The 5,978-nt window shown below is 43.8% G+C and overlaps 1 pseudogene; it reads left to right on the forward strand.

Moving 5' to 3' along the window:
• The first annotated feature begins 3,793 nt into the window (after window positions 1–3,793).
• Window positions 3,794–5,630, forward strand: LOC116889076 (annotated as a pseudogene).
• The last annotated feature ends 348 nt before the right edge of the window (window positions 5,631–5,978 follow it).

The following is a 5,978-nucleotide window of genomic DNA, read 5'->3' on the forward strand; positions in this document are numbered from 1 at the left end:
TTTTGATTTCTTTTAATTTTTAAAAATATATAAGTAACTAAGTAGGGATGGAGAAATGGCTGAGGAGTTAAGAGCCCTCGCTGCTCTTGGTGAAGACTTGGTTTGGTTCCCAGAACTCACATGGCAGCTCACAACCTTATGTGAGCACAGTTTCAGAAGTCCTGATGCCCTCTTCTGGCCGCTACAGGTACTACATGCACATGGTGCATAGATATAAAACCACGTGTACACATAAACATAAAAATAAAAATAAATGACGCTTTAAAAATTAAGTAATTTAGAAACATCGAAATTAAATGGGGCTCCTGGTGGAATACAGTCTTGGTGAATAAGAAAGATGATTGAAGCGATAAGCTCACCAGAGGTTGAAATCTGTTGCTTGTTACTTGTTATATTAAATACTTTTGTGAAAATGTTAGCAGGTCTAGGACTGAGCAACATTGGTCTCCCTGCACCCTGAACTCAAGGGCACTGTCTGCTGTGTGTCATAATCCAACACTGACATGTTCCCAAAGTCAGGATCCTCAGGGTTCTTGAAACAATCCCCCTCTCCATGTTTTTCCTTCCTTCTTTCTGTGCTACTCCTTCCCTTCCCCAGTCTATTCTGTGACATTAGAACCTTAGAACTCCACAGGTTTTTCATTACTATAAGAACTGTTGTCACAAGGTCATTGTAGAAATATTAGCTAAATGAAAATTCTCTTTCATAAGCTTCTAAGATTCATTTGAAATGGATTATTTTCAGTTCTTCTAGGCCTTCAGTTCTCGAGTGAGAAAAGAACTCACTCCCCCTGGGTACATTTGGCAACATTTAGTGACATTTTAGCTGAGGGGAGAGTGCTGCTGATAGCTAGTGAGTAGAAGCCATAGCTGGTTACTGATCAATACAATTTAAATATGTTGTGAAAACTCTGCTGGAGATATCATTGATTTCATAATACACTATAGAAATATAGGAATATAGAAAAAACAGCATGCATATAAACACCAGGCATTTATCAGTGGAATAAAATTGAGGAATCACATGTAAGTCCATACTTTTAGAGGCACATGATTTTTAACAAAGACGCTGCATCTTCAACAAATGGTGCTGGCCAAACTGGATGGCTAGCTTCATGTAGAAGAATAGAAATCGATCCATATTTATCACCCAGCAAAAACTCACCTCTAAATGGATCAAGAATCTTAACATGAAACCAGATATACTGAACTTGAGAGAGGAGAAAGCAGGAAAACATTTGAACTCATTAGCACAGGTAATTACATTCTGAACAGGATCCTGATAGCACCATCATTAAAACCAGTAATTAAACAGAACCTCATAAAAGTAAAAAGCTCCTGTGTAGCAAAGGATACCTTCTTTCCAGCAAAATGGCAGTCTACAGAATGGAAAAAATGGTTACCAATTATGCATCTGATAGAAGGTTAGTATTGAGAATATAAAAGAACTTAAAAGTTAAACATAAAGAAAACAACCCAAATTTAAAGGTGGGATATAGCATTAAATAGACAATTCTTGTCTTATTGCTGTGAAGGGAAACTCTGATCAAGGCAATTCTCATTAAAGGAGGGTTTTAATTGGTACTTGCTTACAGTATCAGAGGGTAGGTCTATTATTATCTTAGCAGGGAGCATGGCATCACACATGGCACTGGAGTGTAGGTGACAGCTACATCCTGGTTTGCAGGCAGATAGAGAGTGACTCTGGGCCTGGCTTAGGCTTTTGAAACGTTAATGTCCACACCTAGAGACCTACTTCCTCCAGCAAGGGCACACCTACTCCAACAAGGCTATATACATTCTTGTCTTTCTAATCCTTTGTAATAGTACCAGTCTATAGTGATTAACCATTCAAATCTATGAACCTATGGGGGCCATTCTTATTCAAACCACCATATTCCACTCCCTGATCCCCATAGTCTCGTAGCCATATCAAAATGCATTCATTCCAACTTCAAAAGTCCCCGTAGTCTATCACAGTGTCAACACTGTTTAAAGTCCAAAGTTCTCTTCTGAGACTCATAGCAATCTCTTAACTGCAATTCTCCTATAAAATCAAAATAAAAATCAGATAACATACTTCTAATATCCAATGGCATAAAATATGCATTGTCATTCCAAAAGTGGGGAAAGGAGCATGGTGAGGAAATACCGGACCAAAACAAGACTGAAAACAAGCAGGACAAACTCTGAATCCTGCTTCTCCAAGTCCGGTGTCAAAGCACTCTTCAGATCTCTAACTCCTTTCGGCTTTGTTGACTACAGCACACTTCTCTCTCGCGCATTGGTTCCATACCTGCTCTGCAGCTCTTCTTGGCAGAGATACAGTATCTCTAGCATCACCAGCATCTTGAGGTCTCCAAGGCGATTCAGGCTTCATCTTCATAGCTTCACACAATGGCCTCCCTGGGCCTCCCTGCAGGGACACCCCTGACACACACACCTGGCCTCAGTGACTTTTCCTTAGCCACAGAGGAAGATTCTACAACCTCTTTCTTTTATCCTTGGCTCTAAAGCCAGAACCACATGGCTGAAGCTGCCAATTTCTGCTGCTTGCTGGGGCTGAAGTTTGGCCCTCTCCTTCAATTACATTTGCGTCAACTTTCTGCTGTTGATGGTTTCCATTACTACTTAAGCTTTTCTTTATTTTTTCACAAGTTGGAAGCTCAGCTGAGGGGGGGGGTCTAATCCTTCTAATCCCTTCGATCTAATCCTTGGTTACTAAGCATTCAAATATATGACCCTACGGAGACTATTCTTATTCAAGCCACCACAGTGCCCATCAACTGAAGAATGGATAATGAAAACCTGGTACATTTATAGGATAGAATATTTTTCAGCTGGTAAACATGAAATTATGAAATTCATAGGTAAATGGATGGAGTCAGAAATGAGTGATGCAACCTAGACTTCCTGAGTGATATAACCTAGAGTCGGAAAGCCATCTTTGAATTGTTAATCTATGTGTTGAAGCTGGGATAGAGATAGATATCAGGAAGCTAGTAGGGGATTGTTGGGGGTGCTTTCAACGGAGGAGAGATAGACTGTGGATGGTATGAAGGGGGGATTGAAAATAATGGAGCAAGAAGGGTTAAATGGGCGGGAGATAGGATGACAAGACTAAGTGGACTTGGTAGATGACAACAACGGCGGCAACAACAACAACAACAGCAGCAACAACAATAGCAGCAGCAACAACAACAGCAATAGTCACAGTCACAGCAGCAGCAACAACAACAATGACAACGACAACGACAACAACAACGATAACGACAACAACAACAACGACAACAACAACAACAACAACAACGACAACAACAACAACGACAACGACAGCATGGAGCCTGGAGCAGTGGTTTAGCAGTTAAGAGCACTTATCTCTTCTGCAGAGGACCTGGGTTTGAGTCCCAGCACTCATTTCAACTGTGGCTCTGATTCTCGGAGATCCGATGCACTTTGGACTCTACGAGCCTGCGCGCCCACACATGCACGCATGAGTGCGCGCGCACATGCAGTGCACATTAATTCAAGAACATAAACGTGTATTCATAGAAATGAAAATAAATCTTTTAAAAAAGGAACGCATGAAATTGGGATGGAAAAGTGGTGGTGATGGAGGAATTGAGTGGGAAGGGTGGAAGTGGACTTGATCCAAACTCAGGATGCAGAGATGCCATTTTCTTCAGTGGGTGGGAGGGCCAGCCCATTCCTGCCATAGCATTTCAGCTAGGCTCTCAGCCACCGCCTACTTCTGGACTTCTCTGGGCTCTACTTTCTTGGGGCGCCCAACTGAATGAGTAGCACAGCACCTATTCCTCTCAGACTCACAGATGCTGCTACTAGCAAGAAGGAAGTGGAGGAGGTACTAGAAGAGGAAGAGGAACATGTGGTGGGGGAGTTCTTGATCAGAGAGTTATCAAGGGCAAAGTAGAATATCTTCTAAAATTTCTCAGATAAGGACAACACATGGGAGCCAGAAGAGAACCTGGATCGCCCGGACCTAGTTCCTATAGTCAGAAAACACCTCATGAGACAGATATTTCAGAGGGAGGCAAGCGCAAAGCTGATTCAGACTCTGAAGGGAAGGGAGAGGAAAGCAAACCAAAGAGAAAGAAAGAAGAGTTATAAAAGCCATGAGGCTTTGGAGCCAGACAGATTATTGGAACTACTGACTCCAGCAGAGAACTCATGCTTCTTTCTTTTTAAAAAATTATTATTATTCTTTAATCTTATTTTTCAGTCCAGTCATTATCCCCCTTCTGGTCTGCCCTCCAATTGTTCCTCATTCCATTTCTCCCACCCCCCACCAGTCCTAAAAAGAGGATGTCCCCACCCCTACCCCTCCTACCCTCACCTCACCAGACTCCCTCTCTCTGGGCCTCTGTTGCTCGAGGGTTAGAGCATCTTCTCTCACTGAGGGCACACCAGGAAGTCCTCTGCTGTATATGTGTCAGGAGCCTCGTATCAGCTGGTCTATGCTGCCTGGTTGGTGATCCAGTGTCTGAGAGATCTCGGGGTCCAGGTTGAGACTGCTGGTCTTCCTATGGGGTTGCCTTCCTCCTCAGCTTCTTCCAGCTTTCCCCTAATTCAACCACAGGGGTCCCCTGCTTCTATCCATTGGTTGGGTATAAATATCTGCATCTGACTCTTTCAGTTCCTTGCCGGCCTTTTGGAGGGCAGCCATGATAGGCTCCTGCCTGCAAGTCCACCATAGCTTCAGTAATGGTGTCAGGTCTTGAGGCCTCCCCTTGAACCGGAACCTACTCTGGGCCCTGGACCTCCTTTCCTTTAGTCTCTTTTTCATTTTTGTTCCTGAAGTTCTTTTAGACAGGAACAATTCTGGGTCAGATTTTTGACTATGGGATGGCAACCCCATCCCTCCACTTGATGCCCTGTCTTTCTACTGGAGATGGATGCTGCCAGTTCCCTCTACCTGTTGTTGGACATTTCCTCTAAGGTTCATGTGTTTCATCTAAGGTTCTTCCCTTTGAGTCCTGAGCATCTCTCACCTCCCAGTTCTTTGGTACATTCTAGAGGGTCCCCCACCTCCTACCTCCTGAGGGGTTTGCCTGTTTCCATTCTTTCTGATGGCCCTCAGGGCTTCATTCCTGTTTCCCCCTCAATACCTGATCATGTTCCCCCTTTTCCCTCCCTGTCCTCTCTCCCACCCGGTCCCTCCCTTCCTCCCTCTACCCACCGTCTCCCTCCCTCCCGGTGATTGCTTTGTTCTCCTTCCCAAGTGGGATTGAAGCATCCTCACTTGGACTCTTCTGTTTGTTAACCTTCTTGAGGTCTGTAGGCCGTATCCTGTGTATTCTGTACTGTTTTGGCTAATAACCACTTATTAGTGAGTACATACCGTGTGTGTCCTTTTGGGTCTGAGTTACTTCACTCAGGATGATATTTCTAGTTCCATCCATTTGCCTGCAAAATACATGATGGTTCTGATGGGATGGAAATATTCTGATGAGGTTGACCTGGTCCCTGCCAAAAAAGTCTATATCAAATGTCCACAGGTTGTCATATCTTTACACGAGGAGATGCTAACATGGCATTCTTACCCCTCAGAGGATGATGATGAAAAAAGACAAGAATTAGCCTTGTTGAGTACCAGCCCCTGTTACCTTTGACTGTGGGTTTCAGGTGGATCAGGAACTTCTTCTATTTGTCTTGACACCACAGAGGTGACTCGAGAAGATGTCCAGTATAGTTTCTGTGCCCTGCAGCAGCACACGGTTTAGTCACCAAGCTGTATAGTTGCACACCTATTCCAGGGGAGGGGGAAGGAGTAAATGTCTCACTGCACCCACTCTGTGCTTTGCTAAGAAATGGTAGGCCTGCCACTGGAGGACAAAACCTGCACAACTGGGGTGTGAGAGAGCAAAGATACTGGTGATCTTTAAAGAGCATCTCCATAATCCACAGCCTTCTTCCCACAGTGTTAACCGCACTTTTTACAGTGTAGTTTTTGGCTGTTG

Source organism: Rattus rattus, chromosome X (genome assembly GCF_011064425.1).
Source record: "Rattus rattus isolate New Zealand chromosome X, Rrattus_CSIRO_v1, whole genome shotgun sequence".
Classification (NCBI taxonomy): domain Eukaryota; kingdom Metazoa; phylum Chordata; class Mammalia; order Rodentia; family Muridae; genus Rattus; species Rattus rattus.